Below are 15,092 nucleotides of genomic sequence, written 5' to 3' on the forward strand. Positions count from 1 at the left end.
TTGAAGTCTGGGAATTGCTAGTGAGTTTGGAAACCAAAACGCTTTTAAACTTATATATAAATCTTATCTAAAAAGTGATATTGACCGGGCGCGGCGGCTCACACCTGTAATCCCAACACTTTAGGAGGCCGAGATGGGCGGATCACTTGAGGTCAGTAGTTTGAGACTAGCGTGGCCAACCTGGTGAAACCCCGTCTCTAATAAAAAATACAAAAATTAGCCGGGTGTGTGGTGCACATCTGTAATCCTGGCCACTAGGGAGACTGAGGCAGGAAAAATGGCTTGGACTCGAGGCAAAGGTTGCGGTGAGCCGAGATCACGCCACTGCACTCCAGCCTGGTGACAGAGCAAGACTCTGTCTCAAAAAAAACAGAAAAAGAAAGTGATTTAGTAAGAATGATAAGTGTTCCATACAGAACAATCAGCAGGAGATGAGAAAAATCAATAAAATTTAACATTGGTGTTCAGTTACTCCTGTAACTTCTCCAAGGAGCAGTGGCCACTCCTTCCAAGTCATTCTTAAAACTCGTTGTTTTCAACAAATTTTTAAAGATATTATTCAACATATTGGCATGAGAGTTAAGATTATGATAGGGCACTCTAGGAAAGCACTGCAAAATATTCTAATTCCAATAATAATGATAAGGTGAAGCCCTAGGGATTACTGCCCCTATTTAAGGTGGTGGTTGTGTCCTGTTCTTGTGATACACGCCATATTGTGTTTTTCACTAATGTTTATAGTTTGTATGTGTGCCTAGCATATGTTTGTGCAAGTGTGTTTATCAATAGAACTTTTAGAAAATCCCTGGGGAGGATTTGGGGAGAAACTGGAATTATAATCTTTCTGTCTCTAAGAAATCCCTCAATTTTCATATTTACATTACACGTCTACGTACCTTGATCACACAGATACAAACACCCCAAAAGATGTACCAAGAATTCTATAATTATATCAAGCGTCAAGAGAGATATTTTCTTTGTTAGTAAATAGCAGAATTGAGAAAAAGAATAAAACAAGCAAGATGTGGTAAGAAAGGAAGGGAAGATAATACCAAAAAATAGCTGGGTGTGATGGTGCGCGCCTGTAGTCCCAGCTACTCGGTAGGCTGAAGCAGGAGTATCTTTTGAACCCGGGAGCTGGAGGTTGCAGTGAGCCAAGATTGTGCCACTGCCTCCAGCCTGGCGACAGAGCGAAACTCTGTCTCAAAAAACCAAAACAAAACAAAAAAAACAGAAAGGAAGGGAGATGTTGAAGGCAAGATTGATAGAAAATGAAAATACAAGTGACTGCTTAGAGAAGAATTTTAACGGACTTTTATACTTCTTTTAGTCCATTAGTCTATTGCCTTCACAGATTATAAATAGTTTACAGTTCCCAAGGCTTCAAAAGAGGCCAAACTAGTAACAAATATAATCTATTTATGTTACTAATGAGGACACAGACTTCGAATACTTTATCCAGTGTCACAAGTAGCAGAGCTTGTTTTTAAACTCAAGTCTGTCTGCCTCTTTCCACTATACTATTTACTCATTCAACAAGTACTAAGTGTGTATATTCATACTAACTATAATTATTGGACATTTAAGATGCTAGGAACTTAGAAACTAAACATAAGAATTGGCATTTTTCTCCAAAGACTTCACTGTGTCTTGGAAGAGAGAAATAAAGGAATGAATTATGCTGTGTACACATATGGTGTATACAACACAGGAATACATAGCAAAGAATGCCTAACTCTTAAGAAGTTGAAAATATTTGTAACACACTGAACTTATCACTATACTGAATTCAAAAGTTAATCAAATCAGATCTTGCTGCCCAGGGACTTAGATTTTAATAAGGGCAAGAATTATATATATACACATATATATACACACCCACACTAGCCAAATGGAAAGAATAGTAGAATAAATAGTACACTTTGAGGAATGGAAGTACAAAATCAGGGAAGCAGTAACTTTTGAGATGCTTTTTTCTGTATTTGTTAGAGAATTTTCCATCCATACACACACACAACCACATATGAAATACATGTCACTTCATATTTTTTGCCATTTGCCTAAAAACAGGTGCTACTTTTCTATACATGAGCTCATTAATAACCTGAGCAGATAACAGCCAATAAAACAATATTAAAGGAAAAAGTCTTTTTTTTCATAATGAAAGAAAATTTAAACATCAAAATTTGTCAGAAAAATGTGCAAATAATTAAGATTAGACATTTTACATCCAAAGCAACTTAAAAGAGGTTTCTATAAATCCTTGTGTAATACAGATGTGAAACAAGTTATTCTGCACCTGGAAACGTATATAAAATTTGCCTTTGACCTCAAAATCCACAATATGATAGAAATCTGAGGCCCTTATTTCACCGGATTTGCAGGGGCTTATGCTTTCCTTGTTTTTTGTACACCTACATTTTCATTTCCATTCAGTTTTCTCTTCTACACCAAGCCATTGATTTACATGGGAAATTCACATCAGAACCAAGATTAGTTTCAACCAAACCCTCACTCACATAATGAGAATATAATGGAATTGACTGAAGAATGGGTTGTTATAGAAAGGAGAATAGGAGAAAAGGAAAAAGAAAAGATGAAATTTATTAATGGTGAGGTATGCTAATCTGATTAGATGAACTGAACATGGAAACAGAATAGAACCCAGAAATCAGCTCATGCATAAATGTCAATTTGATTATGTTACAGATTGGCAACACAGATTACTGGGAGAAAAAAGACTATTCAATACGTGGTATTGGGAAAATGGAAGAACAAAGAACTTGGATCTCTACTTTATACAGCACACACAAATCAATTTTAGGTACTTTAGGAACTAGATTATGTGTTCAATCTGTAAATATAAGGTGGGAACTGTAATTGGAAGTTCTACTGGAATTACCTAAGTGGATTTGGGGAGGAGCAGTCCATGAAAGGAGCACAGGATAAATAAAACCAATGTCCAGTATAACAAAGGCCCATTTACTTTCTTGAGTCCCTAGACCCAGTTGTGCCTAAAGACCAGCTGTAACTCCTGTCATTCCTATTACCACAAGCCTATGACATTTCTTTCAATTGGTTAAGATTGTTTAAATTGGGTTTTTATTACTTGGAATTTGACATTTGTAAGTCTTAGTTGATGTCTAAAAATAATTTTACAGTTTTATTTACATCGATGCACAGTGTTTCAAAATCATTATAAATGTTTTACCGTTTTTTTACACAATTGTAAAAAGGAAATTTTTTCCATTACATTTTCTCTTATTGCTCCTGTATGAGAAACCTACTTATTTTTACATAACAACTTTTTATCCATACATCTTTATGAACTTTTATTACTTACCATTTATTAGTTGATTCTCTTGGTTTTGTTATGTTGACATCCGTATCCTCTCCTAATAGTGATAGTTTTTTTCTCTCTTTTCAGTGTTTGTTACCTGTTGTTTCCTTTTCTTATTTTGTTGGTGACATGGTTTGGCTGTCTGTCCCCACTCGAATCTCATCTAGTAACTCCCATAGTGCCCACGTGTTATGGGAGGAACCTGGTGGGAGATGATTGAATCAGTGGGGCAGGTCTTTTCCATGCTATTCTCATGATAGTGAATGGGTCTCACGAGATCTGATGGTTTCAAAAACGGGAGTTTCTCTGCACAAGCTCTCTCTTTGCCTGCTGCCATCCATGTAAGATGTTACTTACTCCTCCTTGCCTTCCACCATGATTGTGAGGCCTCCCCAGCCATGTAGAACTGTAAGTCTCATTAAACCTTTTTCTTTTGTAAATTGCACAGTCTTCCATGTGTCTTTATCAGCAGCGTGGAAACAGACTAATACAGTTGCCCAGAACTGCCAGCAAAGTATTGACTAGTACTTATGGGAGTATACATCTTTGTCTTGTTTCTGAATTTTTGATATCACATCTTTAAGTAGTTTTTTTGCTGAAAATTTGATTAAAAGTTTCTATATATTCACAGCTTGCATTGTATTTAAAAAATTACCAATAAATATTAAATTTTACCAAATACTTTTTATAAATATATAAAATAAACATAATTATTATTTATTCTGTTAATAAACAGAATTATAATGATAGATTTACTGATGAACCATCCTTCCATTCCTTGATAAAACTCTTTAATTTTATTACTATTTTAATGTGTATGTGTTTAATTTACTAATATTTTTATTTTGGAATTTGCTAACTTTATAAATGAGATTGAGATTCCTAAGTGGGATAGACCTGTGCAATCTTCATCCAGGTTTTGGATTTGTATTAGGCTAGCCTCATAGAATTAGTCAGGAGAATATTGTCTTGTACAATGCTCTCAAGATAATAAAGCTCATTTGTAAAACCATCTTGGCCAGTGGGCTTTTTTTTTTTTTTTTTAGGATATGTTTTCTCAATTCTATAGTTTTTGGGCACTGTAATTTTCAGTCTCTTTCTGCGTCCTTTTAATCATTTAATTTTTCTTAGAAAAGTAGTCCTTTTTTTCTAGATTGTCAAATTTATTTATATAAAATTTACATAGTATTATTTTAGTCTTAAATCACTTTTTAAAAAGTGGCCATAATTGGTGTCTATCACAGTACTATTTTTATTTCCTTGTGAGCAGATTATTTTATTTTTGTATTTATATAATTGTATTTGCAACAATTTTATGTTGTTTGGCTTTTAATGTTTTAGCTACATGCATCTAAATCCTCTTCTTACATTTGGGGAATTTTTAAATTTTATACCTTATCTATTGCTACACTCCAAACCACTCCAAAACAGCAGCCATTTTATATGTTCTTGATTATCTAAGTTAGTAGTTTGGGCTAGGTTCAGCTGAGTGGTCCTTCTACTCTTGTCACTTACGAATTTGAGCCTTTGTTCCAGATCACACAAGCATCAAAGTTTCACTTGTTCCCTTTATGCTATTGGAGTCCCTCTGTTTGTGGTAAGCCTTACCCTCAGTCCCTGCACAGACTCAACAGATACTCCCAGAGAAAAAAAGTAGTTGAAAAATTCAGCTTACCCAGGAAAAGTGCTTAACTGTCTGGTGTGTTAGTTCATCCATTTCTTTGACTCTAACCCTCCTGCTTCCGTATTATGAAGATCCTTGTGATTAGACTAGGCCTACCTGGATAATCCAGGATATTTTCCCCATTTCAGGATCCTTATTCACATCTGCACAGTCCCTTTTACCATGTAACAGTTTCACAGGTTCCAGGGATTCAAATGTTGACATCTTTTGAGGGAGAGGGCGATTATTCAGCCTACCACAGAAGGCCTCTTACCACTCTTATTATTATTATTACACTCTTGAAAAGCCCAAGGAATATTGGGCCATCATTTTTTAAATTGAATTTAATTTTCTAGACACAAGTCACTATGTCTTAACAACTCTCCTTGGGTATATCTTTCTTATACTGCAATTCTATAACCCAAAAACTGAACTACTGAATTTCTGTAACTGAAGGATTTCTGGACTCTTTCTTAATGTTTACGTCTTTGAGGGTTGGTGTGGATGAAGCAGGGATGGCAAATAGTATTTTTACATTACTGTATATTTTTAAGGAAACAGGCCATAATTTTTCAAAGTCATGCTACAAGTTTCAGTGTGAAAAGAGCTCCATTTATCAAAGATTTATTACATATTTCTAGCACATGAATGGAAAATTCTGATCAAAAATTTCAGCCAGGAAGCTAGGGTTAGAGGAAAAGCAATGAACTCCACCAAGGTCCTTCTTTGTCTCCCTGCAGTAAGCCGTTTCTCTAACAAAGAGTTATTTTATTGATTTATTTATTTTTGTTTATTTGTAATTGGCAGAAAGGAGCAAAAAGATCTTTGCTAACTTGTTTTGTTTTTAAGCATGTGGATTTACATTATGACAGAGATCACTAACTTTGTAAGCCATGTCAAAAGCAGATCATGCCTCTAGGTAAAGAGATACTAAACATCACCACCTGGTAGGAGAAAGCATAAAGGAAATTTAAGAGACTAGTTCCTTTTTGCAAATTGTATACCCAAGATGATGTGTGCAGAAAATTAATGTGCTCTGTATTAAACCTCCAGAGAAGATTTGTTTAAAATCTCTTCTGGTAACTCCAATATTTTTTCAACATCTTAGAATTTCAATGTTTCCAGGTTTGTGAAATGCATCTGAGTGAATGATATTCTAAATGCCAAGGACACTGAAAGTTTCAAAACAGGTTGCCTTTCTGAGATCCCAATTTAAATAACTATCATCATAAAAATCTTTGGGAAATATTGAAGCTACAAAGGAAAATAATAATAAACTTTTAAGTTTGAGGATTGGACATTTTGAGAAAATATACATGATGCCTATTTATGACACCTTTTGCAGGTGTACAATAAATTTGTTTAAGAATATACAAGTATATTATGTTTAACTTGGTTTTATTGGCATATTTAGAGAGATCATAAACTCCCCAAAATTGAAAAAAGGTTTCCTTCCAGTTTTAAAACAAGTTCACCATGAAAAATATTTTCCTTGCCTTCTAATTTTGCTATTTCCTCCAAGCCTTCATAGGTTATACACTTTGCAAATAATATTCAAAATTGTCAGGCTGCAGCACTGTCATTTTGAATGAAAAATATTCACTGGATCCATACACATTTGTTATTACGGCCAGTACTGATTAATTATAAGGCGGAAGACTGGCTTTGGAGCCCAGAGCTTTAAAAATGTCCAAGAATTTTATTGAAAAACTAATATTATTGAAAGTATGTAAGAAGTAATAAGTATGTAAGTAAGAAAGCATGTAAGAAGCAAGCACTTGTACTGGTTATTTTACCAGAAAGGTGTCATGATCCAGACCCAAGAGAGGGTTATTGGATTTTATGCAAGAAAGGATTCATTTGAGTTCACAGAATAAAGTGAAAGCAAGTGTATTAAGAAAATAAAGGAATAAAAGAAGGGCTGCTTCATAGAACATCCCCAGGGGCTACTGGTGGCTATTTTTATGGTTATTTCTCTATTATATGCTAAACAAGGGGTGGATTATTTATGAGTTTCCCAGGAAAGGGGCAGGGATTTCCTGGAACTGTGGGTTAGAACATATATTATATCTTTCAGACATTACCATGACATTTGTAAAGTGTCATGGCGCTGGCCAGAGTGTCTTTTAGCATGCTAATACATTATAATTAACATAATAAGCAGTGAGGTTGACCAGAGATCACTTTCATTATAATCTTGGATTTGGTGGGTTTTGGCTGGCTTCTTTACTGCATCCTGTTTCATCAATGTGGTCTTTGCAACCTGTATCATGTGCCGGCCTCCTATCTCATCCTGTGACTAAGAATGCCTAACCTGCTGGGAATGCAGCCCAGCACGTCTCAGCCTCATTGTACCCAGCCCCGATTCAAGATGGAGCTGCTCCAGTTCAAAAGCTTCTGACAGTTATATTTTTAGAAAATTGGGATGATTTTGATCTGAGGGACAAGCAAAGGAGTGGTTCCTTACAAAAAAACAGATTCAGGAGTGTATAAATAATCAGAGCCCTTCCTGCCTCTTCTACTTCTTTTCAGTCCTGAAACATTTTAGTGTCCCCCATCAGTAGCGTAAGACAGGTGATATGGTTTGTCTGTGTCCCCTCCTAAATCTCACCTTGAATTTTAGTTCCGTAAACCCCTTATGTCATAGGAGGGATCCGGTGGGAGGTAATTGAATCATTGGGCCGGTTACCCCCATGCTGTTCTTATAATAGTGAGTTCTCATGAGATTTGTTGGTTTTATAAGGGGCTCTTCCCCCTTTGCTTGGCACTTCACTCTCCTGCTGCCCTGTGAAGAGGTGCCTTCTGCCATGATTCTGAGTTTCCTCAGCCCTCGCCAGCTACATGGAACTGTGTGTTAACCTCTTTCCTTTATAAATTACCCAGTCACAGGTATGTCTTTATTAGCAGCGTGAGAATGAATGAATACAGTAAATTTGTACCGAGGTAATGGGGTGCTGCTATAAAGATACCCAAAAATGTGGAAGTGACTTTGAAACTGCGTTAACAGGCAGAGGTTGGAAGAGTTTGCAGGGCTCAGAAGACAGGAAAATGTGGGAAAGTTTGGAACTTCCTAGAGACGTAGAGGGTTCAGAAGACAGGAAGATGTGGGAAAGTTTGGAATTTCCTGGAGACTTGTTAAATAGCTTTGACCAAAATGCTGATAGTGATACAGACAATAAAGTCCAGGCTGAGGTGGTCTCTGATGGAGATGAGGAACTTGTTGGGAACTGGAGGAAGGTGACTCTTGCTATGCTTTAGCAGAGAGACTGGTAGTCTTTTGCCGCGCCCTGGAGATCTGTGGAACTTTGAACTTGAGAGAGATGATTTAGGGTATCTGGCAGAAGAAATTTCTAAGTGGCAAAGTGTTCAAGAAGAAGCAGAAAGCCTAAAGCAGGATCCTCCCATGAAGAAAGTATCCAAAGAGAGGAGATTTCTTTTTTTTTTTTTTTTTTTTTTTGAGACGGAGTCTCGCTCTGTCCACCAGGCTGGAGTGCAGTGGCACTATCTCAGCTCACTGCAAGCTCCGCCTCCCGGGTTCCCGCCATTCTCCTGCCTCAGCCTCCCGAGCAGCTGGGACTACAGGCGCCCGCCACGGCGCCCGGCTTTTTTTTTGTATTTTTAGTAGAGACGGGGTTTCACCGTGGTCTCGATCTCCTGACCTTGTGATCCGCCCGCCTCGGGCTCCCAAAGTGCTGGGATTACAGGCGTGAGCCACTGCGCCCGGCTGAGAGGAGATTTCTTAAAACAATAACTATAAGGTAAAAAATGAAGCCACAGGGATGTCAAACCCCTTTGCCATATTGGAAGTTTTAGCCCTTAACATTGGAACCCAGCAATGCTTTTAGCCTTTATCTACATAATCTTTCTTCATTTCATGGTTTTGGTGAAAGAGGAAGCCTAAGACCTCCTTTGAAGCCTGCAATGTGGTACAAATAATAATCATCCTATGGGTATAGTATAGGCATTAACCAGGTATTAAGGGTGATAGAATTTATTTAAGCCATTTTCAAACTTTTTCTGTATTTTTTAGTCAATACTATCATTTAAAGTAGTGAATTGGTGATTTGGACTGAAAAACAACTTAAATTCAGTTTTTCTGACCAGTGGCTATATTATACTTAATTTAGTTCTGAAAGACCATTATATTTATTTCTTTGTTTTATTTTCAAATCAAGTTCCCATGGTGGTCCCTTTTACTGAAAAAAAAATCAGATAATCATTTCAGAGACACTAAATTGTGCAAACCAGAAACACTATTGAATTAGTACTCCACATTTGCAAGTAGAAGAAAGCCAACTCAGATTAATTTAAATAAGAAAGGATGCTGCATTAATTAACAATGAAGAAGGGACCTCAAGTGATGTCACCAGCAATCAATCTATCCTGCTTTCTTTCCCAGTGCTGCTTTTCTTCACTTCGACTTTATTCTCAGGTGAGTGCTCGCCATGTAATGGCAAAGATGTTAATGAAAACTTTAGGCATACATTACATGATCTTCAGCACAAACTGCTTTAAATAATAAATGTATTGGTTCACATAACTGCTAAGTATCCAGATGTAGTGAAGCTTTGGATGTGGTTTGATGTAACTCTCTGGGATTCTCTTAGCTTTTCTTTATGTGTCAGCTGTAGCTGTAATGGTTCTAGTCATCACAGATGCATACCACATCAATCAGACCAAGAAACAAATCTTTCCCCTCAGTTATTCACAGAAGTCCTGTATTTCATTCTGTGGGGACCAGTTTAGGTCATTGCCCATCCTGGACTCAATATCTAGGGAAAGAGGGGTAAGAGCTTTCTTGACAGATTGGCTTATACTAAACAGGATAAGCCACCTCTGGACTTGAGAGTTGTGTCTGTTCTACTAAGTCAAATGGCTGCCATATAATCAGTGACAAGTGAGATGGATACTGGATAATGTATTACTTATGATCCTAGAAAGATAGAATGCATATTTCTCTATTGTTTCAGCAAAAGTCCTGGATGCGCTTCCCATTGGGGAATTTCCCACTGGTTGATTCAAGCCTCAAGCTCATCTAGGTCCAATTGAACTAAAAGCAGAGTGAGTGAGTCTCCATAGGCAGAGAATAGTTTTGGGAGCAAGCCAAACAATATTTGTGTGTGATAATATGCTTGTAGACCACATCTCCACTTGCCCTATTTTATATCCTTGGTGAAAATAAATCTTGTCTACTGCCATGGACACAGAGACTAGAAAAATTACATTTCAGAATTCTTGAACAGTAACAGTTGAATTTTATTTAGAATATGAAATGATTAGATAATATTTTCTAATGGAAGGGAAAATTGGATGTTTCTAGAAATGGCATTTCTTACAGAGAATGAAACAATATCTGTTTTTCCAGAAATGAAAGGTACAATAGAATAAATCATGTTTTGAAAGAAATTGGTAAAAAACAGTTTCTCTCAATTGTTTCATAAGATGTAAGATTTAGCATGGCTTTCAAAGGACAGAAATGCAGTGGTGACTGATATATGGACTTCAATCTAATAAGAAAGACACGCAGGAGAGTCTCTGAGATTAGGAAGGATACTTAGGCAAAATTTTTTAAATAGAAAAAAATAGCAAGTATTTTGATCCTGAATATATTTGTAAAACATATTGTTGCCTTTCTTGTTTCTGTATTGAATATTTTTTAAGTTAAAGTTGAATTTTTAAAAGTTTGTAAATGTTTCAGATTCAAGTATAGACTTCCAGAGAAGGATCAAAGTTGTAAGATGGAATTTAAGGATATTGCTAAATAAAATACTTCCAAGGTAACCTGCCTTTGATTTATCTTTTCTATTAAAGATTTATAGCTTGAAATGTCAAAATAGCACAGACTTGAGAAAAATACAGAGTTACTCTGTATACTTACCTATAACAAGCTTCTAGCGTGCTGGCAGAATACAGTGTGCAGATGAAGGCTGAGAGATAATATCCCACCTCTTCTGCTTCAGCTTCCCAGAGTGGGTGTGGCTAGTGGAGGGGAGTTCATACAGCTGACAGTATGCTTGCCTGATATTTTCTGGTTCACCCTCATTTCTCACAGTGACTCTTTGTAGGTTTTTTTGTTGTTGTGGTTCATTTCACCTCCAGGTATGATTTTTATTTGTGCAAAGAACTGAGGGATGAAAAGTTTTGCCAGCAGACATAGAAGTGGTCTAAGGAAGTTACTGGCCTAGACTCTGCTCTAGTGGAGGTAAGTCAAATGCTGGAGAAAATAATAAATTAGTTAAATTATTCTGTTCTTTCTGCTGTCGGGGAAGCCATTATGTAGGTCATCCCACACCTGAAAGAAAGAATTCAACTGTAATTTTTGAAAATAGCACATAACAAATACATTTTGGTATAATTTTAAAACTGATTTTAGAGAGAATTTTGGGACTGCTGTCAATCCAATTTATGTTCTTCCTGAGGATCTCAATGAGTTAGATGTCTGTGTTAGCTTCCTGGAGAAGATATATATTTCTACTGTTAAGGAGCAAATAGTCTCACTAAATAGGAAGACAGGCATACAACATGCAACAAAAGATACAGTAGAGCATGTAATCAGTGGTTGTTTTGTTAGTTATTTTAATTTTCAGTAATGGACTTACTGGAGCTTTTTATTAGAATTCATTTAGTGATAAGAGAGTTGGGATATCATGGAGCTCCAGGGTAAAAGTTCTTGCCACACATGAATAGGAAGATAGGAGCTGGAGGCTTGTTCTGGATTCAAGGGAGCTTGAAAGATCCCTGCACCAGTGGTCTATCATTGACATACTGTGGCTATTCTCTGAGGTTATTTTTCTCTCTGTCTTCTACTCCCTACTCCCGTTCTAGAGTTCAAGTTCAAATTTCTGAGGCTAAATCTATTTGACATAGCTAATTATTCAAATCTCATTTAGGCTGAGGCTTTCTCACCCAGACATTGCCTAATGGGTGAATTAGCTGGTGTTGTGTCAGGTGACCATTCCTGACTTCCTTATCTGTGGCCAGGGGTGTTTCTCAGAGTTGGGGATGGTGAAATGTGATCTCTGATCACAACTGCCTTGGGATGCCCCTTCCACAGTGCTATGTGTTAGTGTGTGGCAGGGACACCATAACCAACACAGAAATTTCAATAAGCATATAGCTAGTAAATTCTCTGGGAGATCAAAGAAGAAAATATTTGATGTGGAATTGATAACCTAATGAGACTTCACACCAAGGAGGGATTGGCACCATGTCCTGAATGATCAACAATAATCTAATTTAAAAGAGTAGGGAGGAGAGAATCTAATAAAAAAGTATTGGCCTGGATAATAACTACAAGCAGGCCTTATCTTTACCCATTTTTTAATATAACTTTAAAAAATTTGATTGGGTGCCCAAAAACACTCATAGCATTTAATTAATCTGAGTAGAACTAATTTTCTTGTTCTGGAGGTGAGGCCAGGAGCAGTTTTTTCTCACCACTGAGTGGGTCTTTACGCAAAGATATGTCTCAGGGTAGAGATTAACGTAAACTGACTTTTGGCCACTTCCTGCCTCACAGAAATTAGACAGGAAGCTCCTTAGCGAAGAGAAGAGTTAAGAAGTACAGTTTCTTACCACTGCAGGAAATGTACATATTAATTTCCTTTGCTTCTCTGTCCGCTGGTAGAAGCCATATTCACTAACAGCTTTGCACTTCCATGATTTGGTTATTCTAAGCACCTAGGTGGAAACCAAGTTCTCTTATTGGACAGAACTCTTGTATTGGGCTACTTCATAAGTTGATAGCCACAGTAGAAGGTTGCTCTTGGATCAGATACTGATTCGTGACTCAGTCAGTGGTATGAAGGAGTGTAATCCTGTGGTTCACAGCAAGGAAAAGCTGTGGCAGTGTGGTAATTTGCATTAATGGAGTTATTTACTCATTCTGTATCTGTGCCATTTGCCATGGGACTTTGCATTCTTCCTGCTGAAGAGGCAGAATATATTTTCTCATTATTTGATTAAGTTTTATGCTTGGTCATGTGACTTATTTTGGCCAAAAGAATGACACAGAAGTGGTAACATGCCAGTATAGAGTCTCAGTGAAGAGGATTTGTATGTTTCTCCTTATCTTTGTGCATTTCTGCCATTGCCAAGGGAAAAACCCGCCTGTACCAGCTTTCTGGGCCAGGAAAAGAATGAGAGACATGTAGGGTATACATAAGTGTTTCAGCTGGATCACCCCTCTGGGCCCACTCTAGATCAGCTAACCTCTAGTGAACCAACTGATGTATGAGCTCAATAAATACTGAGATTTAGGGGTCCTTTGTCACATAGCAAGAGTTAACTGACATAGGCAGATTTGCTCAAAATGAGTCTGTAGATTTGTTAGCTTTAGCCAGAATGGGGATGTGGCCATAACAAGCCCTCAAGCTGCCACAGACTTCACTCCAGCAAACAGGTGATTCCCTCAAAGCGCAAGACAGACTGTAAACAACCCACAAGGCTCATCAGACCAAAACCTCTGATGAAGGAGATGGTATATTTTTATGTAAGTACATATACAAAAAAATTCAATCCCTGTTGCTCTAGACTCTGAGTTTAGCTGATAAATCCAATCAAATAGAAAACCAGGGGTTAAAACCACAAGGAAAGAAGCCTAGGCTTCTATTAGAAGGGCAAGTTGATTTATTGGTAGCTGAGACCTTCAAATGTGTTTCCATAATATCAGGCAGCATTCATGAAAAGCTGTGGAAAATGTAGGACAACATATCTATTTGACAGAATCAGGAAATACACACAGAGTATGAGGTGTGACCCAGGTCAAAACCCAGAATCCAAGATCAGGACTCCTTTTGGGGAAGAATCTTGGCCTTATGAGGTTGGTTGGAAACGTCAGTGTCGCTGTTATTTTCTGGAGTAGGTTTAGATTATACAGAGACTTTCATTCTTTCACAGGAAATGAATGGTCACCATGAAGATGCTTAGGGCATTTGTAAGGATGCCAGCCACTTTTGTGATTTGCCTATCACAAGCTCTTCAATAATTTTGGCTCAATTTTATGTAAATAGCACTTTCTGTTGGCACTCTATGGATCACATGTTAGCAAGGAAAAGAGAGGAGTACGCATAAAGCTCCTTGAGCTATAGAATAAGATTTTCCCAGGCATAAAGTATAGTTCAGACCTACAAAAGTGTATGATACCTAGAGGTATAAAGAACAGTGTACAACATTTTTTCTCTGTCCTTCATGTGTTTACACCGTGGTTGAAGAGACAAATTCTCATATAAAAACAATTATGTAAGTATGGGAAAACATTAACCTACTGAGAAACTTTATAGCAAAGTCTTATTCTATTAAGAATTTTAAGATAATATTTAGCATAATGGAAATAAGATTCTTACAACAGAGCTTATTTTTTCCTCTTTCTACATTGGTAAACAAATATATCAGACAGAGTAAGCAATGTTATAGTATGGGACAAATTGTACTATTAATTCTTTCAAAGACTTTTAATTTATGAGAAGGTTATGGCAACTAGTCAAATAAATGGAATGGAAATTCATGTAGGTATGAGTCAAATAATCAAACATCATTATTCTTAATCTATTATACTTTTATGACCATAAATGCAATTTTATTTCAAAATATTAAACTTGTGATAGTACAGGAAAGACTTCATCCTTAAGATGTTGGAGCTGAAAATTTTAGGCCTTAAGGACTAATCCTGATATTTATGAAATGGATAAGTTTTCTTGGTTTTTACACTAGTAATATATGTGGTATAATATACTACTACAGAAGTGCCCCTACTTGAGACATATAAACAACAACAAATACTACTATAATAACCACCTTGAAATGAGTTTTTAATTGCTTTGATGACTATAGTAGCAATTCCCAAAATATGCTAGCTCTGTTTACTTTCAATTTTATTCAGCATATGGGCGTAGGAAAGCATTAGCATTTTCCAATTCCAAGGATGAATGTGTTTAATGTTAAAATAACTCAGAACAGTTTTATGTTTTTCATCATGAAGTTCAAGTAAGAAATATAAATACAGAAATTTGGGTCTGCTGCTATTCTGCCTATAAATTTGGTCAGTCTGATGAGGATGTGACCATAGAGAGCTTATGGATCAACTATTTG

This window comes from Piliocolobus tephrosceles, chromosome 2 (genome assembly GCF_002776525.5).
Source record: "Piliocolobus tephrosceles isolate RC106 chromosome 2, ASM277652v3, whole genome shotgun sequence".
Taxonomy (NCBI): domain Eukaryota; kingdom Metazoa; phylum Chordata; class Mammalia; order Primates; family Cercopithecidae; genus Piliocolobus; species Piliocolobus tephrosceles.